This window comes from Arvicola amphibius, chromosome 13, assembly GCF_903992535.2.
Source record: "Arvicola amphibius chromosome 13, mArvAmp1.2, whole genome shotgun sequence".
Taxonomy (NCBI): Eukaryota; Metazoa; Chordata; class Mammalia; order Rodentia; family Cricetidae; genus Arvicola; species Arvicola amphibius.
The window spans coordinates 5353135-5380833 of NC_052059.1; the positions used below are offsets into that span (position 1 = coordinate 5353135).

General features: G+C 46.4%; 1 protein-coding gene across 2 annotated transcripts in view; it reads left to right on the plus strand.

The window, feature by feature from the left end:
• Abcc4 (ATP binding cassette subfamily C member 4) overlaps window positions 1–27699 on the plus strand; it is a 210971-nt gene that overhangs the window by 112340 nt on the left and 70932 nt on the right. The window lies entirely within an intron of this gene.

Consider the following 27699-nt stretch of genomic DNA (forward strand, 5'->3'; position numbering starts at 1 on the left):
TAAAAGGATGACATTTTCCTAATTATATCTAATTATTTTCCACTAAGGCATATATTAAATGTTACATGCATATTTATATTTCATCCTTGTTTCTTTATTATAAATGTCACTCTTCATTTATCAATGAACAAACTTGGAAAAAAAACCTAAATATTTGCGTCATTGAGTCACATTTTATCTCACATAAAGTATTGGTTTATTTTATTTCATTTTTTTTGTCTGCTTCTATCCAGTTTACTCTCGTACTTGTCAAGATGATAGTTGCCCTTTATGGCGAATAGTATTTAGTATCCGAGAATAAGGCTGTCCTTGTGAGTCTGTCTTCTCTGAAGGTGGAGAAGTTCCATGGCTATGACATTAATGCCCTCCACTGTGAGGCATTCAATGGGTCAGAATCCATGCTGTTTAAATCCAGCTCACTTAGAGCGAGGTATCCACGCCATCCTTGGCCATTGCCATCTAGGATGCATAGATGGTTGCATGATCCAAAATCTTTCAGTGCTGTCTCTTGAAAGATTTCCCCCCAGTGCTAGTTCTGCAGTAAGACACGCTTCAAACAAGTTCACCAAAGAATCTTTAACCTCAGCCTCTGCCTTTGTGCATTATTTCAAGGGAAAACGGAGTCAAAATTCTGTACCATCTTCATCATGAATAAGTATTGATGTTGTGGAGAGTCTAGCTGAGATGACGCATAATATTGGGTATTAAGTGGAAGTCAGCTGGGACTCCCTAAGTTGGAGTTATGTTTGGGTGCCGCTCTTGCTACTCTGTTTTTGTTTTTGTTTTTGTTTGTAGTTAACTATGTATGCACCACCCATGTCTTGGCTTGGCTTTGTGCTCCCTGCCATCTTTCAGACTTACTTGTTATTTTATTACCACATTTCCCGGACTCAAGATCAGGGACTCTGTAGCTGATGAGTTAATGCATGCTGGTTTCAGGGAACAAGGGCAGGCTTCGCTGGGGCATTTGCATCTCCCCAAGGTACGCCCAAAACAATGGAGCGCAGTGATAATTAGAAAAAAATTACACCCTTTTGTCTTATAGTTGGCAGATATATGGAACCCTGTTCTGCTTTCTAAAGAACAACTGACAGTTGTGGGCCTAGTCTACAGAGTGGGAGGGGCCTAGACAGAAAAACCAGAATTTGTTCTCTGTGATTCATGAACCTGGCCTATGGTTCTAGGTTCTCTTGTGGTTTACCAACTGAGGCAATGAAACCGTCAAACACCTAATACATGTCTTTGAGACTTCAGTGTACATTGAAGAGGACTTCTGGCCTTCCCATAGCTTGGGATTTTGCTACTTTCATAGATGTGTTTGATAAGCTGGGTGCCCCGAGAAATAGGAGACGATGTCTCCATTTTAAGACATCGGCAGTTGTGTTAGAACTGTAGCAAAGGGAAGCTGAGAAGGATGGAGTTGACCTGTCCCTGGTGGCGGAAACTTGGCTTTGTGACTGCTAAGCCACTCACTTCATTTTAGTTCCCTCGTCCTTGGCCTGCAAGAGTGAAAAAAAGGAGCTTCTCTTCTCTGCAGAAATTTATTGTTCAGCTTCTAGTGTCTGTCTTAGAACCCCGTTATTACAGAACTTCCATGCTTAAATAACCACAGACAATAGATTGTTTTTTTAAAAAAAACATAAACAAAAAAGAGCATTGCAGTCTCTGATTCTGCATAGGAGTGTTACAGACTGGAATCTTAGGGGTTGTAGATGGATACACAGACGCCTAACTTGCTCCTGGACATGGCCTGATCTTCATCATCAGTGCCACCAATGACTGGCTTTGATGTCATAAAGCGTGCAAAAGCTCTTCTCCTGATACTTCCAGGGTAAATTGTCTTCATACCGAAACCACACTAGTGGGAGGAAGGTAATGGGGGGCCTTGGGAGACTTAAGTACACGATTCTGTATTTAAGGCCACACTGCTGAATTACAGTAGACCCAAGTCTCACTGTCATCCAGACACATCCTGACCCATCAGGGAAGTCACGGTGCTATGGCTCAACCTAGGAAATGGGCAGGGACCTCCAGGGTTGCTTTCTAGACATCTCGGTAGAAAATAAACAAGATTTTCTCTGTTGGTATTGGTATCTTGCAATCACCCGTAATCCATTGAGTGTTCTCATTCTTGGAAACCAGGATTAATCTTTGAGGGGGAAACAGCCTCTTCTTTAAATAGAAGCCCTACTAATATCTAGAAGAAAGACTTAGCTTCAACGTGCATGTTGAGTGGAAGTTTATTAAGATGTGTGATTGTTTAGAAAGCCTTCGCCAAATCAGGTTTTCCATTCTGGGAGTCTTCGCCTTCCCTTTCTTTTTTTTACATCTGCATTTTAATAGCTTGTGTCACATGGGCAGATGTTTCAACCTCTCGAGCACCTGGAAAGCCTGCTGTAGACTCGCTCTGGGTATTTGGAAACCTTTAGCCAAACATCATTTCCTATGCAATCGCTCTCATCATTCTGGGGAGATCCTGCCTGCAGATCTGCCTTTGCTGGAAAGTAATGCGCAGTGCAGCTTGCTGTCGAAACATCCTTAGAGGCCAGCAGCCCTGCCCTGCTGGGGCTGCAGCCCCTGTCCCTGACTCTGGGGACTCAGAGGAAGTTTGGAGTTTTTGGATTCCGTAGCTGGGTTCTTTTCGCAGTCAGCGAAGCCTATAATCTGATCTGGAGACTTGAGGGCCGGAGAACAGTAGCACACCAGTGCCTTTTGTCAGGCACCGAGGTTCGCCGAGACACCTCAGCGTCAGGTGATTCATTCTGACGTATACGTTCTCACAAGTCTAATTCCACACACCTGGATCGTCTGTGCTTTGTGGCACAGACAGAGCCGTGGTTTAATTTTTTTTCTCTCGTTACTTTTAAGCACTCAGGAGTAGAAGAACAAGGAGACATCACTTTCTTGCATGTCATCATTAAAAATAAAAAGAAGGGAGCGGAGCAACAGGTCTGCAGTTGGAGCACTGGTAGCTCCTACAGAGGAAGGCCCTGGGCTTGGTTCCCAGCACCCACAGGGTTACTCAGAGCTCTGCAGGTCCCGCACACCTGTGGTGCACTTACACACGGGCTGACAATACACCTACTCATACATACAACATTTTTAAATAAAAGAAAAAAATTCTTTTGTTAGAGTCAAGGTGGCCTAGAATCATGAAATTAACTTTTTGGGCGATTGGTATATGGACTGTAAATTTATTCATTCTTTTTGGAGAACAAGATCATATTGACATTTTTTTAAATTAATTTTTTAATTTCATGCGCATTGAATTGGTGTTTTGTCTGCATGTATCTCTGTGTAAGGTTGCTGGATCCTTTGGAATTGAGGCTACAGGCAGTGGTGAGCAGCTATGTGGGTGCTGGGAATTGAACCTGGGTCCTCTGGAAGAACAACCAGTACTCTTACCTGCTAAGCCTTCTCTCCAGTCCCTACATTGACATCTTAAAACTGTATCTCGTGCTGATAGATATCTTCTCTCTAATCTCCTTTTCCTTATAAAAATGAAAGTCAAATATGGTTAATATGAGCCACTCTCGTGTTATACTGCAGACAGAGTTCTCTTTGGTACCCACTTTTCAGAGCTGGTCTTGATGCGGCCCTGTTAGTGGGAGGAAAAGCAATAGATTCCTTGTGGTGAATATTGGGGTACTGGAAAGTCTTGCTCCCTTGGCTTTAAGGATAAATAAGCGGGCGTTGACATAACTGGCCTGAGAGGCTTGGAGGAACGTCTGTGTAGTGCAGACACCGGCTGTTCATCACAAAGTCAGGTAAATTGTTTCTTCAAGAGCCACCCAGTCCTCAGTCCAGGCTAGTACACTCTGGCCTCTCCCACATTTGAGAGTTTTCAGACCCTATGTGAAAAGCTTCAGCTCCCTCGATGCTTGTCTGCCAGCCATTTTTCTTCTGTACTCCAGAAGCTATTAGCGTTTAAAGCTATTTAACCGACTAAACTCGCAGGGATGTCTTGTTCTAGGGTTTTCTCTACTAAAATACTGAACGCCGAGATGAGGTCAGAGATGAGGCTTTTGTTGTTGCGGGAAAGGGTAGCGCCCTCATCTTTTTGGGTGGGGGACTTTCATCTTTTCTCCCCTTAGTTCTCATGGTAGCTTTTGATTTTGGCATCCGATTTGAGAGAAGCCTGGCTGTCGGCGAAGGGGTCCTTGGGTTGATGAAGCAGCCTGTCCTCAGCATGACTCGTGCTTCTCGGTGAGCCCCTGTCGAGGTCTCCCGTATCCACTAGTGCAGTGTGATTTCTTCATTGTCTTCAGTTAATCAGGGTCTTAAGGACAGAAAGATTAGATGTAACCGGACAAGTGGAGGTCACTCAGCAGGAACTACAGTGAGTGATCTTCCTTTATTGCCCTATGGTGGGTTTGAACCATGGTAGACTGTGATAGAGAAGCCTGGCTTTGGAGTCTGCCTCCTTTTCTGCAGATTGCAGTCCTCAGCCATGCTAGGCTGTGTGGCCTTGCTTAACTGCTTCCAGCATTATATGTGGCATGGACATGATAGAACCAACCGTGTGCGTGTGCGTGTGCGTGTGTGTGTGTGTGTGTGTGTATGCTCACGTGTATGTGTGGGTGTGGGTGTGTGTGTAAGACAGTGCCTGGTACGTAGGTAATTAACATCGATTAATTGAATTTTTTTTAACTGTTTAAACGACATGATAATTTTCAGGATTTTGTTTTCCTAATTTACGTATCTTAAAGAAATACACTCTATGGCTTAGTTACTTTTCTGTTATGCGGAGTGAGTTTGTTTCGCCTTATGGGTCCAGAGGTATGAGCGCCCGTCATGGAGTGGGTAGGAGCATCCCAGCCAGCAAGCAGAGCGGGCACTGTAGTAGAAGCAGGAAGCTGGCAGCTCACATCCTCAAATGCAAGCATGAAACATAAAGAGAACTGGAGGTAGCTTGTGACGGAAATTCTCGGAGCCCACCCCCGGTGACGTACTTCCTCCAGGAAGACTGTACCTCCCAGGCCTCTGGAACAGCATCACCAACTGGGGATCATGTGTTCAGGTGTCTGTGCTTGTGGGAGACAGTTATCACTCACACCATTACACTAGCTTTGGTAAATAACGAGTGTGTGGCATCCGCAAGCGTTTTCCTGGCTTTGTGGAGATGCATCACCCAGGACGAACAAGCCTCAGACAAAACCAGTATTGTGTGTTTTTGTTTCCTTGCGTGTTTTGTTTTTGTTTTTGTTTTCAATGGGGCTTAGCTTCATTCCAGAGTTCATTTTAAATTTAATTTGGTTTTACAATGCGAGCTCAATTTTGCATGTAAGCCCCAAACATCTGGTTTACTTTTTGTTTGAAAGTGATATGATTGGAGCTCTGTACAGAAGTCCATTCGTAATTAAGGAGAAGCAGTTGGAAATTCTATAAATTAAGTTCTATTTCAATGTCACTTTGGAATTATTCCAAAGAAGGGATGGATTATACCTTCCTTGGAGTGGGAGGAAACTTATTTTTTTTAAAAAAACACTATTATGGGTCAAAATGTAGAACTCGCATGTATTCACCTTTTGCAAAAAGCGTGAAAATGACAAATTCCACCAGTGAAATTTAAAGTTGGCCTGAGGCAGTTTTAGATTGTTGAGGCTTCAAATATTATTCATGGGATGTTTTTAGAGACGTTCTGTGGTTTGTTCACTCCAGTTAATTCTGGGCAATCCTTCTACGTGTCTGTCAGATGGACATTTTGATACTTCAAAACTTCCTCTTGCGCCAAATACAGCTACGGCAGCCCGCGAAGAAAATGAGATTTCTGGTTGGTTCTTCGAAGCCATGGGTTATCTTGTAGAACACTGAAGGGTGTAATAAATCAAGCAGGGCAAATAAAACTTTCTACTACATCGACTTCCCCATTAGCATTAAGAAACCAACAATTTAAATGCCATAAATTATTGGCTGGCTCTAATAGCCTTGAGAAATCTCAAGATAGGTGACTCTGGGTGGAGAGGCCCGCAGAAGGGACTGTTCACACTCAGTGGCTGGAGGGTGTAGGCCAGGGTGGGGCGCCTCTCGCTCGCCCCTGACTAGGGGAGTCGCCGGTCAGCCGTGGCACAGTTTCCGCCATCCCCGTCCAGTGCTGTGCTGACATTCCGTTGACCCTGTCACACTGCAGGATTTGTTTAGAAATAATGGATGAAGTTTATTAAGTGAAGAAGAAGCTTAGAAACTCTCAAAGCAGGCAGTTTGTGAAAAGACATCCGAGGGTTTTGCAGCATTTCTTCCCTACCGCTTTGATGTCCCCGCGATCAGCGATCAGTCGTATGACTGGAGGTGTCTGTTGGCTTTAAGAACAGTGTCTTATCAAACCGTGGATCAGCCAAGAGTGGGGAAGATTTGGACTCCTTCCCTGTGTCCTGTCACTTGGTAGCAGCATCATATGTTTGCTCTGGCAATCTAAACTTATAAGGCAGCTTTGTACTTTCGTTTATCTGGCTTCACCTGCCGTCTTAACAAAGTGACAGCACAAAAGAGAACACTCCCTCTGGTCTCTGCTCCAGAGAGTCCGCCCTGAGGGTCCAGAGAGTCTGCCCTGAGGGTCCAGAGAGTCTGCCCTGAGGGTCCAGAGAGTCTGCCCTGAGGCTCTGCAGTGTCTGCCCTGTGGGTCCAGAGAGTCTGCCCTGAGGGTCCAGAGAGTCTGCCCTGAGGCTCTCCAGTGTCTGCCCTGTGGGTCCAGAGAGTCTGCCCTGAGGGTCCAGAGAGTCCGCCCTGAGGGTCCAGAGAGTCTGCCCTGAGGCCCTGCAGTGTCTGCCCTGGGGTCCAGTCCGCCCTGAGGGTTCTGGAGAGTCCGCCCTGAGGTCCAGAGAGTCTGCCCTGAGGCTCTGCAGTGTCTGCCCTGTGGGTCCAGTCCGCCCTGAGGGTCCAGAGAGTCCGCCCTGAGGTCCAGAGAGTCTGCCCTGAGGCTCTGCAGTGGCTTGGCCCTGTGGTCTGCTCTGGAGGAGTCCCGCCCTGTGGATCCAGAGAGTCTGCCCTGTGGGTCTGCTCTGGAGTGTCTGCCCTGAGGCTCTGCAGTGTCTGCCCTGTGGGTCTGCTCTGGAGAGTCTGCCCTGAGGGTCTAGAGAGTCTGCCCTGTGGGGCTGCAGTGCCCTTTGGTCCCTGTTAGTTTAAGTAAGATGCAGAGCTTGAAATAAAAGTTCAAAGAACAGGAGTTCCATGAATCTTTGGTTGGAGTGAGATTTTTAACTCAACATTTACTAACCTCTTGGGCCCGTGTGCTAGGGTTTGGCATAAGCTACCCCACCAATATGTTCTTTTTTTTCTTTTCATTCATTTGTGTGGGGCATGTGCATATGTGTCGTATGGACCTCTTGGTGTGACTTGTGTGGGTATGTACATGTGGTGGTCTAAGGGTCTCCCCATCTTATTTTTTTTGAGACAGTCTTTCACCAAATCTGAAGCTAACCAACTTGACGGCATTGGCTACCTAGTCTGGTCAGTAAGCCCCAGAGGTCCTCCTATCTTTGATTTTGTTTCTCCCGCCAGCCCACTGATGCCCAAGTTCTATGACCCGCAGCGCCATGCTGGCTCATGTGGGTGCTGAGAATCTGAACTCGGGTCATTATGCTTGACTGGCATGCACTCACTCCTGGCCCCGCCCCGGCCTACTGTGTTCACGCTCTGAAGGTGTGTCACTAAGACGTGGATTATCCTGTTCAAACTAGCATTTCAGCTCTTTGGGTAAAGATTGAATTATGCTTAGTACAGTATTTCTTCTCATGGCATCATGGTAAGAAGAACTATATTAGCATCTCATAACTTGTATGGCCCGGATGCCCCACATGCCCAGTAGAATCCCACAGGATGTGTGTCAGAACGCGATATGTTTGCTGACGTCTAGCTTAAGCCCAGCGTGTGAGTGAGTAAGAAATATTTTAGCTTCTTTAGTTCTTGCTTTCTTTATTCTGTTTAGTTAACCACTAGTTTGCTTTCTTGTTTTTAATCAATGTTCACAAGGATTTACATTTGAAAGTGAATTATTCCTGAAACAGTGGAAGAAAGGAAAGGTGCGTCCTGGAGGGTGGGCTGCTGCTCCTGAGCCACAGGTGACAGCTTCCCGGGCTCATTCTCCAGTATATAAACAACCTGTGTGTGTGTGTGTGTGTGGTGTGTGTGTGTGAGAGAGAGAGAGAGAGAGAGAGAGAGAGAGAGAGAGAGAGAGGAGAGAGAGGAGAGAGAGAGATATCCTGGAGGGTGGGCTGCTGCTCCTGAGCCACAGGTGACAGCTTCCCGGGCTCATTCTCCAGTATATAAACAACCTGTGTGTGTGTGTGTGTGTGTGTGTGTGTGTGAGAGAGAGAGAGAGAGAGAGAGAGAGAGAGAGAGAGAGAGAGAGAGAGAGAGATCGATCTGGGGGAAGGAAAAGGAAAGAATTCTAAAATTTTATTAAAAGTAGTAATATTAATTATTCTAAAACATCTTTGACTATTCCTGTAAAGATAAATTAAGCACAATTACATATTCATCTAGAGCTCTTTAAATCGCTGTTAGGAATGCAGTATAATGATAATAGGATTAATCACAGGTTATTATTATTACCCCGTGTGTTTAGTTGGCGTGTATGAGGCAGGGGAGGTGGAGGTCAGAGACAGCGGTCAGCAGTTGGTTTTCCCATTTCACTGTGGGCACTGGGGAGACTGAACTCAGGTTGGCAGGTTTGTGGCAAGCACCTTCCCCTCCTGAGCCACCTTGCCAGTGGATATTTGAATGAGAGAACGAGATTGTCAGAGAGCTTAGCCATCGAAGTGGCCAGAAGGAAGAGCTCAGAAGGTCCTCATTGGAAGACTGAGGTCAAGTGCTCTTATTCATTGTAGGAACTCCATCTCTTCTCTGGACATGGGCCACTTGTGTGCGGATGTTCTGACGGCAGACTTGGCCAGCACTGGCACTCTTGGTGATGGCAGCCTAGAGCGGAAGGTGTGCAGGGCCAGAGGAGAATCCCACAGATTCCGCCCCTTTGTTTTAGGCTTTGGGCAGAGTTCAGTGTGCCAGCTCTTTGTCTTTTACTCAAAAAGAACAAATTATCTCATTATGTATTTCATTGACCTCCCCCTTTTTATGTTTACAGTGAAGTTTAAATTCATGAATTATGCGTCTAGAGAGATGAGCAACAATAGCTAATAATGAAATGGAGTGATATATAACTATAATTAAAGGCATTTAAATATTTTGGATTATTTGCTTCTGGAATGTTCCATTTAGTGTTTTCAGACCATGGGTTGCCAACGGATGAGGACCAGTACTGTGTTCTCACTGCTCTGTGCTATGGAAAGGTACCATGTTTGGGACAGTTACCGGACAGCAATGTACTCAGAAAGCCCATGTTCATAATAAGATAATTTAATCTTTTTTTTTTGTCCCAGAGGTTTCATAAACAGTATAAATATTGGGATACACACCTAATTATACCTATTTTATATTTTCTTATTTTGTAAATCTTAGATAAATGACTTAATTATATTATTAGCTTTTTTGCTTTTAGAAAACCCATTTTCAGTTTCCTTAAGGTCTTGATGGTGTGGTGGTGACCCTGTTTCCAGTTTCCTTGAGGTCTTGATGCTGTGGTAGTGACCCCATTTCCGGTTTCCTTGCTGTCTTGATGGTGTGCTAGTGACCCCATCTTAATGGTGTGGTAGTGACCCTTTCTGTTGCTATGATAAATGCCTTGACATTATGGGGTGGGAAGCTTGGCGTGGTGGCAGGAGCAGGCAGCAGGACAAGGTGACACCTCTTAAAGCCCGCCCCTGGTGATGGACTTCCTCCATCAAGGCTGTGCTTCCTAAAGGTCACATGAGCTCTCCAGACAACACCAATCCATCCTCAGAAGTCTTTGGCCCTGTGAACCATTTTGTTTTCTTTAATAAGTCTGAGGACACACAATGGACAGACACACAGGTGACTGTCCAGACTAGCTTTTGTTGTCATTTGACACAACCTGGAGCCCCCTGGGAGGGAGGAGGCCCAGCTGAAGCCTTACCTCAATCAGATTGGCCTACTGTCTGTGAGAAGCTGCCTTGATCGATGGTAAATGCGGGAGGGCCCAGCCCACTGTGGGTGGCGCCCTCCCTAGATGGATGGATCTAGGCTGTATACAGAAGCTAGCAGGGAGCAATGAGGGATCAGCAAGCGAGAAAGTGGCTCTCCTCCCTGGTTCTTGCCTGGAGTGGAGTTTCTGGCCCGACTTCCCTCAGTGAGGGATTGTGACCTGGAAGTTTAAGGTGAAATGAATCCTTTCCTCCTCAAGTTGCTTTGGTCAGAAAGCTTTATCACAACCGAAAGCAAATAGAAGTGGTCATGCATCTGAATGAAAGGCCGTAGAAAGGCGGGGCTCAGCTGGAAACTGCATTGCCCTGAAGAGGCCAAGAAATACAGAATTATGTGTTCTGATCTGAACAGGGAGACACAGTGCTAGACTGCTCTTCTCGCTACAGTCTTGATTCCGTTTCTGAGAACGTGTTTTGTTTCTCTTGCTCATTTTTGTTTGTGGGCATCAAGCTCTCTAGCCTAGGATGGCCTTGGACTCCTGATTCTTGTCTCCATCCCCCCAGTGCTGGCGCGACAGTCACATGCCCCCTCACTTGGTTTAGTGGTGCTGGTAGCAAACACACCGTCCTTACTCGACTCTACAGACTGAGCTACGTGGCTAAGCCCTGCCTTATGGCGTTGGCTGCTGTCAACCTGTACAGCCTGATGCTAGCTGGCTTGCCACCTTTGGGCCTCCTGGTTGGCATGTCTTGGCGAATTAAAACTCTCTTTACACCCTTCCTGATGACAAACATAAGAATTTCCAATTGCCCACAAGATAGGGCCATTCAGTTTTTAAGGGAGCCTTCAGATATGAGCCACAGGGATCTTTCATCATCTGAGGGAAAGGAATGGAGTCCAGACAGCCCGAGAGATTGAATCCTGATCATGAGTTTATTTCATTCTGAGGTGCCTACACTGGTATTATTTAATGCAACCAAGTTTGATGCCAGTAGAGAACACAGCTAAGGTCATGGGGTCTCAAAGGACTTTTGATGTCCTGCCGCAGCCTGACTTCCCCCCTAATAGGCATGCAAAGCTCGTGCGGTACGGCTCTTAGGGGAAGAATTTGTTCCTGTGGGTTACAAATAGCAGACATAACCTGTGGGTGATGGGAAATGTCGGGCGGAATATGGATTTGGAGGGAAAGGGGTAAGGACAAGTATGAAAAAAATTAGCCATGGAAATCTACAAATATGAGGCCGGAAGATTCTTGCAGACATGTCAGCGGGGTTTTACCCTAACAGCAGGCACATGCCCACATTCTGCATGTGGAGAATTTCTGATTAACAAAAAAAAAAATTTATGTTTTTTCATCCAAACAGCTTCACAGTCAAACCCCTTTCTCGTTACACAGGGATTTCTGCTCTCTCCTTAGCTCGCAGATTCTGTTGGGGGAGAGCGTGTTTCCAAGGACGATTATGGTATGGGTGACTTCTAGCTCGTCACAGTGAATGCATAATTGATCCTCAGGGCTAATGCTCAGGAACAGTCTCATTAACCTGAGTTAATGAAGAACTTGGGAAGTCATTGTGTTTGCTTGTGCAAGGGGACACTTTCTGTGACTGAAGGGTGGCTGGGAAGATACGTGTGCACACGTGTGCATGAATAGATGGAGGTCAGCCTTGACTGGCTTCTCGGTTGTTTGCACCTTCATTTCTGAGACAGTTCCATGACCAGCGAGACCCAGGGATCCTGCTTCTGGGATGATGGGCACTCCGCCACACTGAGCACATTTGCAGGCGCGCTGGCTTCCGCCTCAGGTCTTCACATGTGCTCTGCGCTGCAAGCACTTTCTCTTCCCAAGCCCTAGAGGAAGCTGAGTCACTTGGGGTCCTTTCCCTTATCACAGTTGTGTGAGCAGAGAGCCCTCCCAGTGTACCAGGTGCCCTGAAATGGTGGGTTCATACCGAGTAGGGATGCTGAGATATGTTTTTCTGTGTCTGACGTCAGTGATGGGAGAGGACTCCCCCAGAGAAGCAGAGGCTAAGGAATTGAAATGGTCCCAAGAGTAGGGACTTGGGCATGGGATTAGTCAAGGACCCCCCTTAGGTGTGGGTTGTAGAACAGATCGGGGGCGAGAGCAGGAGCTGGGGAGGTCAGGCATGGGATCAGTGAGTTTCCCTTTGTGGCAGTTGCTGGCTTCAGGCTGGCTTCACAGCAATTGGTGGCGGCACTTACGGTGTAGACGTGATTAGCTCAAAATATTCAGCTCTAGGTTTGGTTTTGGTTTCATTCTCTTGGAGAACACCTACTGATTTAGGGTGCCTCCGTACTGAGGGGGTGTTGAGTGAGACTGAGCAGTCGGATGTGACACTGGATGGTTAAATATCTCGAAGCTGCAAGAAGGAACGCAGAAGGAAGAGCAAGACGAATTCTTCCATTTGTTGCATTTTAATCCTGCCCTCCTTGAGGTGAGGCAAAACAGAACCATATAAATGTGCGTGTCTTTTCTGAGCACTCGCAGCCCCCATTTGGGCATGGGCTGTGGAAGTGCGGGGGGGGCGGTATTTTCATCTGCTCCCCCACATGGCTTACCCCCATGCTTTTGTATCAGGGCCAAGTTTCTGGGTTGCAGCTGCCCCGGGAACAAGTTGAACACTCTCTTGTTTTGAACTTGACCACTGGCGGATTTATTTGTTTTCCCACCGTTATTGACATCCAGATTTGGTGACCTCTTCATCCCTTCTCCAAGCCAGACACAACGATGGCCTCCATTCTCTGAAAGACAAACCCCACACCCTGCAGAGGGCTGATTTCTATGTGTGTCCCCTTACTCTTCATCCATGTGTGGAGATACTTCATCCATGGTGTTGAATCCAGTCCAGACACCATGTCTCAAGCTAGGCCCAGAAGTCTTCAAGACTTTGTGTCCTTTGTTCTCATGTACCTTGACGCCTAATGGGGAAAACAGACATGAGACCATATGGTCTAGGACCATAACACGGCACTTGTGGAGGGCCAGGACTCCAGGAGGGCATACAAGGGGCTTTAGCAGATTTGAGAAGCAGGCCATTGTGGTGAGGAAGGGTCCGTTGGTAAAGCTGAGGTGTGAGCCAGTGGTTTGGCCTGAGGCTGAGTCTGGAATAGGGGAGGATGGTGCTCTGTCCTCTGGGGAAATAGGAATCCTTCTGTGTGGTAAGATGCCTACTGACTGGACCGTTCTGTACTATGTCTAATCTCCATTTTACGGGGGGAATCCTTAATGAACTAGAAGGGCCTCATCTGAGATTTTTATTTACTTATCCTGACCAGGAAGTTATCACAATTTTGTAATGATGTGGAAAACTAGTTCATATTTAACCACGTTTTCTGTGCCTCCCGACTTGTTTAATTTAATGGGACTGGTAACACTGAGGACAACCCCTCCTCTCTGTGTGCGGAGTACCTCACGACCAGCTCTTCAGCCCCCCAGATGATTTCCTACTGGGCGAAGTGAGATCTAGACGCATGAATAGTTAACTTGAAACTGCTACAAATGAATATATCACCTGTGTTTATTTTTGTTATAAATAATGGCTAATTCTTCATAGATATTTTTCTACCTTCGGTTGTTTAAAAGCGAATCTGCATGAAGTCTTACAGAGTTTCAGTGGCATCTCTGTGGGACACAGCGCAGAGCCCTGGTGCCTGGTCTTCCCCAGGACTACCTCCCTACAGGCTTTCTTCTATCACAAGGACTTTATCTTACGGAAAGCACGGGACATTTTTCTTAAATAAAAATGCTCTTTGGTGCCCCCCCACTCCTCCTCCTTCACAAGTAATAAAACTTTGGTGCTTAATCAGGGTTCCAGATGTTTGCATGTATTTATTTATTCGGATATTTATAGTGTCTTTGTCAAGCAGTTTGCCTCCCTGGGTGCATTCCAGAAATTTTAAAAACATACATGGTAAAGCCACAAAGATCAAAGACCTTTGTCTTGTGAACTCTTCTGCACATTGGCCTGGGACAGTCCCTAGAATGATTTATATTAAGAGAACATATATTTGTGTCTCTGTTCCCATTGTCCACGTCATGTTTTGTGGAATGTTCTGGATGGAAACTGGCGACCCTGGCAGGACTTTGCCAGAAGGACCCCTTCACATTGAAGTCTTTTCCCTCTACTGAGTGTGTGTTGGGGGGGGGGGGGCTGCTTGGAAACACCCCAACAGTGCAGGGCCTGTAACCTCCACAGATTCATTTCTCTCTACTTGTATTCTGTTGTTATTTTGAGACAAATTCTCTTGATAGAGTCCAGAGTGGTTGGAACTCTCTGTAGCGTGGGCTGGACCCTAACTGGTGATCCTTCTGTCTCAGACTCGTAAATACTGGATATAAGCATCATACTTGGTTTTTCTATGTCTTGTGATTTATGCCTTTGCTATTTCCTTCTTAAAAATATAGGTTATGCTACATAGAACCCTAAACTGCTCACTGCAAGTATGGGTTTCATTTTCTCTTATTATTTTAAGAATGTGATATCTATATGAACACAGGAAACAGTGAGACTTCTTACTCTAAGCAGTTAATGGTGCTCACAGTCTCTGGAAAGGAAAAAGACTCTCCCGGAAGAAGCATCAGTTGAGCCTGGGGGAATCAGCCGGTGTCAGAGAAACCCGTGTTCTGAGTGAGAGTCTCCACTTGTGAGAGTCTCCAGTGTAGACGGCCTGCTTGGGTGGAGTCCTGCATGAACAGGTCTTGGCAATAACAACACATTGCCTGTAGTGGCTGTGAGGTAGGCACATGCGGACATGTTCCCGGCTTCTCCCTGGAGCTCCTGGCTTTTCTGGTGTTTGACTTAACACTTTTCTTCTGCCCAGTGTGATTTCCACCCTTCCGTGAGAGGGCAGGAAGTAACTGCACCCAAGCTATTGAGTTCAGCCTGTAGGGTTGTGGGATCCAGTCTTCTCCAATGTCAAATGCTTGACAGAAACCTCTAGTGTCAATATGAGACAGGCCCACCGTGGAGGATCCTGGCTTGCAAGTCAGTAACCTGAGAGAGACCTTTACCTGGATTCCTCTCTCTACCAGTGGTGCTGAGAATACCCTTCCTTTAGCAACGCTACTGGTGGCCCAGCTAGGGACTGTGTAATATTCCCTTTTAAATTTGATACATCCTTTAAATATTAATAAAACCTTTTTTACTTAAAAATTTTTATATTAAATTATGTCTGAGAAATCATATGGCTGATGTTTAAGCAGATCGTTTCATGTTCTGATTTCATCCTCTTAGAACATAGGCTGGAATTTAACTGGAGATAGGTGTTGCCTCCCTGATTGAATGTTTGGAATTTCTCAAGCCCAAAGATGAGCTGACATTTTAAAAAATGATTTCTATATTTTGTATCTATAAATAATGCTTTATGGCTCCTAGCTGTAGCACGTTTTCCTATAATCACATTTATGGTTAGTGTTTATGAAATTTCTAATTTAAGTTTATTAAGTAAAAAGACAGTCAAAATATTTTCTCTTTTGAACATCAATAGGGTTTTTTCTTTAACTTTTTTTGTAGGTGCCAGGGATGGAGCTGGGGTCCCATGTGTGCTCGGCTACCCCTGAGCTACGTCTCCAGACCAGACCATTGATTGGAACATCCACCAGAATGTGACTGGCATCTTACTTGCATATGAGAATTGCTAAGTTTTTAAGTTTTTATTGGATTCTGAAATAACGTGGTTCAAGGGAAGAAACTTGAATCTGAGAATTATATATTTTATAATCCTTGTCATCATTTTTTTTCCTTCTTGAGACAGGGTCTCCTGTAGCCCAAACTGGCTTCAAACTTGCAGTGCAGCCTAGGATAATCTTGAATTCCTAATCCTTCTGCCTCTGCCCACAGCTGATTATGGATGTGCACCCAATGTATGCAAGTGCTGAGCCTCAAAACCAGGGTCTTGTGTGTGTGTGTGTGTGTGAAGACCTTTTTATTTAAGAGTCAAAACCATAGAGTCAAAACCAGGGTTTTGTGCATGACAGGTAAGAAATTACCACTGAGCCACGTCCCCGGCCACTCTTCTCTAGTTTCAGTAACACTGCTCCTTTTTGCTGTGCACCTTTTGGAAAGTTTCACATTAAGCGTGGATGAAAACATTTTACCAGGGCAGCCTAGCTGGTGCCGTTGGCAGAGCAGGGTAGCCAAGTGGGCAGTGAGCTTTCTCTGAATCCTGACCCTTCCTGACCTGACACGTTGAGGTTTGCAGACAGCTTCTGCACTGAGGAGAAAATATTTACCCAGTTCTTTGGTTCGCTGTCTTTTAAAGATAAAGATAAAGACCTATGCTGTGCTGACATGAGTCCCCTGGGGACTGGGACCCTCCGACGGTCTTATTTATGGCCTCGGGTTCAGACATCACAGGCCTGTTGCAGAGCCCTCGGGCGGTGGATGTTTGGCATTCCTGTGCCTTCTATTCAGCCTTTCTTACCCCAGCTCCCTGGGCCCCAGGCTTTCCTGGAGCACCCTTCCCTGCACACCCAGCATCGAGGACCTTATTTAAGCCACATCCTAGCATCATGCCTCTGGTGCATATTCTTAGATACCATTTTCTAGCACACTGAGTGTCTCGTGCTTCCTTGTGTGTATCTGTCTGTCTTTGCTTTTTGTCACAGGAGACTGTTCCCTAGACAGGTGTGCAGAAGCCCGCACTTGGCCTTCCTTCCCCATCACCCCCCTTCCGTATATTTACAATCGTGGTCCATCTCTAGCAGCTGTTTGGCTTTCTGTTCTTAGGTCACACAAGTCACAGAGGGAAAGGACTCTTGGCGCCTCCTAAAGGCCGTTAATCGTGCTTTTGGTTAAGGAGACCCACTAATTACTGGCTTCTGACAGGGCTCCCTGACTTGAGATTGGGCTGGAAAACAGGAGGCCGTAATGACCCCATGATTGTGTTGATTTAGCCACGTCACTCACGGGGTGGGATTCTGTTGATGTTGGTATTTTGCATCTTGACTTGGGAGTGTTTACAGGACACTGGAAAGTGGGCATGAAGCAGCCCCGGAATATGGGTTGTGCCATGTCCTAGGGAGACAAGAAAATTGCAGGTATTCTGCTGAAAGCCAGCCACTGCTCTGCAGAGTCAGAGCGGAACCCCTCATCCACCTCTCTTTCTACTTCTGTGGGTTGGGTGGCGCCCGTGCCCCTCTGGTCCCTCCGCCCTCAGCGGGCAAGCCCTTCTTTCTTGTTCTGCTTAGGTCCTCATCCTTACTCTTGGCCCTGGTCTCCAGTGCGCTTCAGAGAGTGAGGCTGACGGTGCCAGCCTGCCGGCTGGGACAGTCCTTTAACGTCTCCTCTCGCTCTCAGATGGCGGCCTGGGCTGTTCTGACTGGAACTGCTCTTCAGTCCTGGTGGAAGGGGCTTGGTGTATTTGTTGGGTTGAACGTGCTAACTCTTGTAGCTTATTTTCTGTTGCCATTGTAAACCCTCGGCCTAAAGCAACTCGGGGAGAAGGAGGGTGGTTTCTTTAGCTTACACACAGGGAGGTCACTGTCCACCATGGAGAGGAAGTCAGGCCAGGAGCTCAAGCAGGAAGTGAAGCAAGCAGAAGCCACGGAGGAATGCTGTTTACCCGCTCCATCCTGGCCTGCGCCCTCCTACCTAGGGATGGTGCCGCCCAGAGTGGGCTGGGTCCCCTCGTATCAATCATCAGTAAAGACAGTCTCTCACAGGCGTAGCCACGGTCCATCTGATTGAGGCACTGCCTCAGCTGAGACCCTTCTCCCGGGCTGACTCCAGGTTTGTCAAGTTGGCAGTAAAAAGCTAGGCTACTAACTATAAAACTGATCGTCTCGCTCAGAACGGATGTGTGTGGTGAACAGAATGGGTTCTAGGGAAAGGAGAGAGAGCAAGTTTGAGTTCTTTTCTCCTTACTGGGACAAATGACAACTAAGAATACTGTGTCGCCCAGTTTAACCACAGTTCAGTGGCATCAAGTACGTGAGCATCACTGCACAGCCTTGGCCCACATGCGTCTCCAGAACTACACCACTTCCCAAAGAGATCCCAGCTCAGGAAACACTGACTCCTGGTTGCCCCCTGCCCCAGCCTCTGCTCCTCACCCAGTTGCTTCCTAGCTCTTTGAGTCTGACACTCTAGGTCCTTCCTGTAAGTGGGATCTACCATAGCCTTCCCTCTGTGATAAATGCTTTCGGGCATCTTGTATGCCGTAGCAGAGGTCAACACCCCTCCTTGAGGCTGAGGACTGCGCTGTTGTGTCTGTCCCGCACACTTCATTTCATCCCCTCATCTCTCGTGGGTCAGGTAGATCGCTTGGCCTTTTGTGATGAGTGCTGCTGGAGCCGGGACTGTACTGACACCCGTGTCTCCACTTCCTTTTCCTCTGGGTGTCGGCCCAGAGACAGACTGCCAGGATCTTACAATGATGGCGTGGCTCCTGTTTGGCGCTCCTTTTTTTTACTCACAAAGAATCGACCAGGGTTCTGGTCACTCCCCATGGCCACCAGCCCTTGAGGTTTTCTGGCTCTTGATGGGAGCCATCCTTCAAGTTCAGAGGCCTTTCTTCGGCCAGAAGGTGACGTGATGCATCTTTGTGTCCTCACGGGAGAGCTAGGTCCCCTGAGACTACAGACTTCCATAGCACTAGGGATCCTGTCTTGGCAGTGTGGGCGTTTCCTTGCTGCTCTTAAGTCTGCCCTTCCAATGCTTCTATTTTGTTGCCTTACGTTTGAAATTCAGATCAAATGTAAACTGTATTTAGATTTATTCGGTTTCTCAACACGTTTCTTGCCTTTCCTTTGACAGGATTGGCATAAGAAGTCTTTTTCAAGTAGTAAATTAATTTAAGTGGTACGTACCCCACCTGAATTTTGTTACATGTTAGCAGTTTAGATAAATGGATATTATAATCGCTGAGCATTCTGGCCTAGAGGCCCAGGGGCCGATGTGGGAGACGTTACAATAGTGATAATATTCTGTCAGTCTGGGACAGAGAAGGAAAAGGGGAGAAGAAAAACCCAGGGCGTATCTTCTTATTTGTATTTATAAGGTGTCTGTGGGGAGGCTGGAAACACCATGTGGCAGTTTGCGTGGCTAAAATCACGTGGGGGGAGATAAGGCCCTACAGATGTTGTTGCCTTTCAGGCCCATGGGAGACAGAGGGGTGGGTCTGACAATATGCCTCCATCACCAGCGAAGATGCTCTCCCCCTCAAAGCACCGTTTCCTTGAAGAATGTGGTCTATTTTTAATGACTTTATTGATTTGACGATTGGGTTACAACGAACTGTATTTATGGCTGAAATGTTCCGTGCCCGTCAGCACTTTAATGTGCATAAATCTACCCTGGCACTACTTTGATAGACTGGAAAACTGCTTAGATTTGCAGGAAAATTTGTTTTGCTATGGTGTGTTTATGTTAGATGCGGTGTGACTCCCCCCCCCTCCTTGAAATCATTTTATGTCATAGCTTAGCTGAGAAGTAGACATACTCGGGGCTGCTAAATATCAGGTGTTGTGGGGGTGGCAGAAACAGAATGAAGTCCTCACAACCGAGAGATCGCAAAGCCGTTTTCAATTTCACATAGTGAGTTCTCCGAGGCTTTATGTTCTTACTGCCGTGTGAAGACTTCACAGTGTTTGCCTCGCGGTTTATACGTGTATCCTGGATACAGGAAATACCCGGTCTGTCCCACACTCATTCTTACAATCTGCGCACGATTTTAATATTTTGCATGCCAGAGCCAGTAAAGGGGAACTTTATTTCTCGTTGCTTAGTATATGAGTTGAGTTAAAACCGATTTTCTGAGATTTCATAACTTTTCTGTTTAAATAATGTTCTATCCAGCAAGCTTTGATGTGTGTTAATGAGTGCAGTTTTGAGATACGAGCTGATACATGTATTTCAAAAATATTTCTTCCTTTTTCAGAAAAATTTCTTAGTACATACTTCTTCAATAAAGAGAAGTATATTTTCTATTTGGTTAGTTTATGGGATTTTAATTTAATTAATGTTAGGGGTGGAACCCAGAGCCTCCTGCAAGCCCAAATACTCTACTACCAAACTCCACTTCCAAGTAAAATTTAACTTTTACTTACGTGATCAAACCAGTAATAACCCAGTGATTAATTATACTAGGCAACTGAATATAGAGATAAATGGGCTCACTGCCTAGTGGATTTCTCTGCAGTACTACAGCCTAGAATGCGGTTTCAACTACCTCTGAGGTCTCTAATTCAGATTCAAATATAGGACAAAGCACGGAGGTCCTGTTTTAAATAAACAGCAGCTCTTGAGGAACCAAGGGGCTGCTTAGAGCACTAGTCCGGGCAAACCCCAGCAAATGCAAGCCCTGCCCCTCCGCTAGATATTGTCTCCCAAGGGAGAAACAAACTTGCAGGGCAGTTGTACAGCCCTCCTGAGCAGTGCTCAGCAGCCTTTGGGAGTTATCAGCTGCACTTGAAGTGGGTCTGTGGGTTTCCACAGGGAGCTGCGTTACAATGGGTTGCTTAATTTAAAAGAGCCTTGTTGATAAGGAAGGCACAGGGAACCAAAAATCGTCTGACGGGTTTTTGCTGGCTTGGCAAGTTGTGTGAGTTTGCATAGCGGGTAATCAGTTCCTCCTCAGGCAGCGGCCACAGCTCTCCTTTCGGGGAAGAAGGTGGTTCCCCTCTTCTTTGCTGGGCTTCTTTGCTGTGTGAGCAGAGCTTTTAGGTCAGTGTGGTCAGCTGTCCAACCCCGCACTCACTCAGGGGGGAGAGAAGAGTTGCCCCCCCTCCCCCAGCTTGCTCTCCTGTTCCAGGCCCAGGAGGACTTGCAGACATCCCTGGGCCTAGGAGCAGCTGAACACATCATGAATCATGCAGTTGAGCAGCCTGCTAAGTGAGGGAGAAACGAATATCACACAGAGGTTTGATGTCTTTTTATGGGAGAACAAAGGAGTTTCGATTCTTTCACATAGAGTTTAGCTTAGCCATTGTGTGGCAAAGGAGGTTTAATGAATCATTGTTTAACTAAGAGCTTGCCAAGTATTTGACCATTAAATAGTCTCCAGTGTATAGAGTTCTGCTCTGACAGACTCTTATTTGACTGTGATTAATTGGCATCGAATTGTTATTTAATTACCTCTGCAGAAATCTAAGAACAGTTTGTGTTCTGATTAAGCTGTTTGATGTGATAACATACATCAGAGTTGGGAAGGTCAGCTCAGAAGATACCTGGCCACCAAGAAAGCCAACTTCTGCTACGTGCAACTCAACAAAAGCTCCCCAAAGTATTCAAAGTTCAGAATCACAGATGTAGCTTTTCCTTAGAAATGTTTGACAGTGAGAATTACATCGTAAGTCTGTAAAGCTGATGTTGAAATTTGTGTGAAGTTATCATTTGGCGCGTGTTAAACACCTTAGGTGAGAAGTCATTGAGCCTGTCCTTTTCTCCAGTTCAAACTCTTCACAGGGTTGTACCCCTTAGAGACGTCCGCAGGGAGAAGTCTGCCAGCTGGATGCACTGAGATGTAAGAGAAAGGGGGAAGAGACACAGTGGGACTCGGGTGCAGTTCTGGTTTGGGAACGGCTGACCTAGTGAAAGGGGGTGAAGACCACCTTTATGAGTAGGGTTTGGAGTGGTGAGCCCCACACCACAGTAGGGAGACACTTGAACTTGGAGAACAGGCAAGGTGGAGGAATAGAAAGAGGCAGATATTAAAAGAAGAAATAATGGTGTCCTGAAGCATGCATGCGTTTTCAGAAGGTACGGAACATGTCTGATGCTGTGGGACAAGTCAGGAAACATGAGGGCTGGGGAGCAGGGCTGTTGGTTCTAGAAACCCGTGAATTAAGCTCAGCCAGGAGGGCTGAGGTGGGGAGAAGGATATGGGGAGCCTGGACAAGACCCGGGGGTGAGGAGTGGTAGGTAGTTCAATAGTTTGGAATTCTCTGTAAGAACAAGGTGATTGTTTGACTCTGAGATACCCTGTGTCCTAGCTCATGGTACCCTGCCCTAGATCACAGAGCTTATCTGGACTTTAAAAAGAAGCAGTGCAGCAGTTGAGAAGGATGTGTTTTATAAACATCGTTTTTAAACAAACCCAACAAAGGTCCACGCATTTACATTTAGCCTAGCCTAGCCAGCTTGGTGTAACATCTGTTGGCAGTTCCCAGATCTTAAAATGATTGGTGGAGATAGAAGTCGAGATCAGATCTGGGTGTTGGTTGATGTGTTTCCAGCACACCTTCGTTGTTTTACATAGGGCGGGGGTGGTAGGAGGGAGAGGGCCCATTGTCTTCAAGTTCTGTCCTGTCCTCACACCAAACGTTGTACTATCCTATTTTTGAGCGTCGTGCATGCTCAGGTAAGCCTTGGAGTTAGGAAGAGCTGATTTTGCATATCAGACAGCAGTTACCATTCAGGGTAATCTCGTCATCGGGTTGGAAGCTGGGCTTTTGTGGAAGCAGAATCCTTTGTTTGCAGGAACGCTTTCTCTGGCTGATGCCATCTTTGTGGGAATCACCGTCCTGAGGCTGCTGGGTGTTTTCAGGCCTTTGTTTTTATCCCATTAATACTCATTTTCCTGAACTTATTCATGAACATTTGGCCATGAGTGGGAGTCCAGGAGTGCCAGATAAGGGGGGGAAAACGGCACCTGGACATGTGTGTCATCAGGTCCTGTAGCAGGGGAGATCAGCTTCTTTGCAGTTCTTAGACTCCTGTGTGGGTCACGGAGGCTCTGTAGCTTTCCATCAGACTTGCCTTATTCCAGAGTTCAAGTCCAGGAGGGTCTTCTAGAGATCTGCTCTTCCTACACCATGTGTAGGTATATCTTGGAGGTATATCTCGGAAGTACACGTGTAAAGAAGCATCCTGGCCTGTCTTCCTGACTGGTTTCTCCTTAATGCTTAGGAAAGCATCTACTGGTTGCTTCAACACCAACTTCCAAGTAACTTTGGAAGTGTTTGTCATTCCCCCTGGGTAGCTCTCCTTCAGACCTCTATCCACAAGCAGCTGGATTTGCTATGGGATGAGGTAGAACTCCAGTCCCTGGACTTAACTCATCAGCTAGGAATTCATTAGACCCTCCGTCTATACCCGTTTGTTTGCTCCTTGTGACAGAAGTCTCTTTACTCACAGTAACATGGTCGTTTAATTTTGAGGTGGACTTATTTTAAATGATTTCCTTCAATTATGGTTGCTCAAGAGAGGGTTCCCAAAACTCTTCTGGCCAGGAGTGATAGTCAAAGGTCTCAGCATCCAACACGGCCACCATTAGCCAGATGGGGGCAGGGCCGCCCACAGCAGGTCTGTTCCTAACCCAGCCTGGCACTTCACTGGCTCCTCCTTTACGGTAGGTATTTAATAGAGCTTGCAGAAGTGTTCCGTAAAGCAGCAGCCTGTCATAGATGTGTTGACAAGAACACACCTTTTGAATACTGGGTGTGAGTCCCGCTTGGCAACTTCACAGCTTGAAGTTGATTGAGTTAAATTCTTCCTCTCAAAGTTGCAGCTGCCTCATCTTTAAGTGGGGACAGTATCTTTGCCGTAGTTCCGAGCTGATGTGTTTGTCCTGTGTAACCGTCTTGTTGATGTTCAGTGTCTGGTATATGATAGTATTTCAGAAACTCAATTTGCGTGAACCCAGATGATCATAACAACGTTTTGTATTCGTTATGCGTGGTGAGGCTGCAGTGTGAATTGGCCTGTGCTCCATCACACAGAGCCAGAGGTGGGAGGCTGCAGTGTGAATTGGCGTGAGCTCCATCACACGGAGTCAAAGGTGGGAGGCTGCAGTGTGAATTGGCATGGGCTCCATCACACGGAGCCAGAGGTGGGAGGCTGCAGTGTGAATTGGCCTGGGCTCCATCACACAGAGCCAGAAGTGGGAGGCTGCAGTGTGAATTGGTGTGGGCTCCATCACACAGAGCCAGAGGTAGAAGGCTGCAGTGTGAATTGACCGGGGCTCCATAACAGCTGGAGCCAGAGTCTCTGCTGAGCTGGTTCTGATGAGGGGACATGGGCTGAATGGTGTCTGGAACAGGTGATTGCTCTGGAATGCGGGCTGAGCATGTGCTGGTCCTTGAAGAAGCTGGAAGATGTTGTCATGTGGTGTATGTGCATGCGTGTGTGTGTGTGTGTGTGTGTGTGTGTGTGCATGTTTGTGTTCCATCTTTCCTGTGCCTGTAATGCCTACCTCCTCCTCATAGGGTCTAACTTAGCTCACTTTTGGTAAATTAACTGTGCTGTGTCCTCAGGAAGAAGTTGAAGTTGGTAGCAAGCTCCCAGAGCTGTGTTTGTTGGCAAGGGAGAGAGGACTAACACCTTGGTGAAGCCCGGGCAGCACTGAGACCCTTCCTGAAAAGATGGGTAAAGAAAGAGCAGAGGCGTGACCAGAGTGAGTGGGGATGCACAGCCAGGGCGAATGCCTGCCTCGGTCTCCATCTTTCTTCCCCAGTGCTCGATATTATATTTAGATGCAAGTTAGGTTATTTTAAATGAAGAAAACTGAGACATACTGGTAACTATGAGAGATCAAGACAAGACAAAATTGTCTTTCACATTTCATACTGGGAGTTCTTGCACAGGTCTAGAACCTGGCTCAGGAAGTTGGGTGGAGGTAGTCATAGGCCAGGCTCAAAGGGATGTGTTGGGTCTGGCCTTGTTGACTTTAAAGTGCTTTGTAAGATAACCGTGTGTCTTGAGTAAATCCAGGAAGAGCTGTACAGGAAAGACTTGGGACGCTCCTGAACGTAAAGAAAGCAAAGGACATTCAGAGAGAGAACCAGAAAAATAGACACAGCGATTAAGTAGCTCTATCCTTGGATAAAGGGTCAACAGAAACTGTTGAAGAAAGTTGCCCTGAAGTATGAGGTTTGTCATGCTTCTCTCTGCCACGGTGTGGGAGTTCCCAGACTGGGCAGCCTTGAGCGTGCGTGCTTGGTCACTGTGTCCTCCAACATGAACGGTGTGGTCCATTCCTGTCCAGCCTTCTTTGGAATCTATTTCTATGTGAAAGTCCAGTGGTAGGTAGGAGAGTCCCTACGAGGTAGAAGACACGCAGTTTGGGGAGAAGACCAAAATGTCTCAAGTTGGGAGGCGCCCGGCCTCCACTTCCTCCTCTGTGTCATGAAGATTCTTCAAAGCAGGGTCTCAGGATTTCCATTCTATGATTGGAGGTTATTAGCCACGAGGGTCTTCCATGCCCCCTTTCAGCTTTGAGCTCCAATGACAATGAGTGACACCCCACAAATACGCACTACTCCTGAACTTAGAAGTTGGCTCTTGCCATGTCCTCGTTCATCCCCCGATCTGAGGTAGTGAAAGACACATTTGTCTATTTATCATTTCCCTTTTGCTGATACGGATTTTGCGTGTCATCATTTCCTGTTTTCAGAGTAGGATGAGGACTAGAGAGCTCTTACCTGCAACAAATCCTCAGACTGACAGAGCGCAAGTTCCTGTCTCATCCGGTTTATATTCCTCTCTAGTGCTGGGATTCAAGGTGTGAGCCGCCACTATCTGGATCTCTTTCTGCATTGATCTCGTGTAGCCCAGGCTGGCCTCGAACTCACAGAGATCCGCCTGCCTCTGCCTCCCTGGGTGCTGGGATTAAAGGCATGTGCACCACCATCGCCCAGTTTAGGCTGACCACTCTTAAAAGGGCTCTTCACCTCACATGACCACAGCCGTCTGACTCCACTGGGCTCTGCATGGTGCAGACTGTTGTCTGTCCAGCCTTGTTGCAGTGTGCGCAGAACACCAGGCTCAATCAACCATTCTGTTTGTGCTGATGGACAGTGTGCCCTTCAGAGTAGACTCCTTGGATTTAGATGCCACATCTCACCTTGTGTTCCTCTTTCTTTAGTCTACCGACAGTTAGCAACAGTCCTATAAGAGACCGCTTTTACTCAGTGTGGTGCCCAGCCTGAACCTGGTTCCAGCTCTTTCTTCTCTCTGTAGTTATCAATCAAAGGTAAGGTCTCTAACTCAGGCAGTCCATCTTGATGTGCGAGCAATGGGACCCAGGGCCTCATATGTGCCAGGCAAGATGTAGGTACAGATCAGTTCTTCCTATCAAGGAGCTCACCAGACATCTCTGCTCTTAACCCGCGAGATCAAGGATGGCATGTTTGGTGGGACTTTGCTTGCTGGTACCTCTAAGACTATTTCTGTGTTTAAAGAATGGGGCTCAGAGGGGAAATACTTAATAAAGTCTGTGTCGTGGATGAACCTCAAAAGTGTCAGATTAAGTGGGAAAAATGAATACAGTAGACAACGTAGTAAATTGATCTATTTATTTGAAAGGTGCTATGAAAAAGACTTATGGGGACAGAAGGAAAATTCATGGTTGTCTGAGGCTGGCGATTGTAAATGCAGGAGACATTGGGGAAGGGTGGTGATGAGGGAATAGAATGTATTAGACTTATTCTGAGTGATTATCACATTATTTAGTAATGCTAGTAAGGTACTGAGTTATGAAACATCTCAATATTATGGTATATAAAAATAATACCTATAGAAATCTGAATCTCTGAAGCAGGGATGGGGAGGCTTGGGCAGGGAAGCACCTCTCGCGGAAGCATCAGAGCCTGTGTTAACCTCCATAAGACACCTGATCAGAGCCTGTGTTAGGTTCTCCAAAACCTCTATAAGACACCTGATGGAGCACTGGGCCACTGGGAGCCTGGGAGGAAGGAGAATGTAGGTCTTGCTGTCCGTCTAGTCTAGCTGAATTGTCGTGAATTTAGTGGGGGAACCTAACTCAGAAAATAAGGTGAAGGCTGAGAGTTAGACATGGGTACTTCATGGAACCACAAGGAACTTTGGCTCTGGGAGAGAGGCCAGAATTTTAGCTGTGACACTGGTTGCAGATTCTCAGTTTCTAAAGTATAACCCTTCATAAATTTGTATTTTAAAAAGAAGTTGGGTGACAACTTCTGTGAAATTTTCTCTTTGTACAAGACAGAAAAGCAGAGCAATGGGGGGGGGGGGGGAGAACTCCTGTATGACAATGTGGATCTCGGGGCGGCCAGCCCGTCCCCATTTTCCCTTACTCTGTATTTCCTGTAAAATTCATGCACGCTGGCATCCTGCCCTGTGGGTCTAGGGTAGTTCCTGAGGGTCACACTCCTAAAGTGATTTGTTCATATTGCTTCCCCTCAGTCTGCCTGTGCAGTGTAGTGTTAGAATAATGTGGAACTTTCTTCTCTTTTTCTGTTGGCATCTATTCATTGTACGTGGTGATGGGTTTGGTGAGAACAATTTGTCTGACACATAGCATGGACTTCAAGGTGTATTCACTACCCAGCGTCCCTTTCTCTCTCTTCCCCTGCCTCTCTCTCCTCTCTGGCTAGTCTCTGTTGTGCTCCCAAACCCTCTTCTGCTGTTTTGTCTCCTATGTACAGCTTCTTAAAATGTGTGTATATAATCTAGGATCCACAAGTGAGAAAAAAATACTTGTGAGTTCATGTAATATGATAATGTCCAATTGTTCCCAGTTTTCCAGCAAACTATAATTCCATTCTTCTCTGTGCCTGAGTAAAATCCATTTTGTATAATATACCTCATTTGCTTTAATCACGAGTGTGAGGATGAACACTTGGGCTGATTTTATATTTTATATTTTGGCTTTTGTGAGTAGTGAGGCCATAAACTTGGGTGTGCAGGTATCTGGTGTGTTGAGTAAGAGTCCTCTGGGTTTATTCTTTGGACAGTGTGTTGGGTCCAATGGTAATTCTGTTTGGGT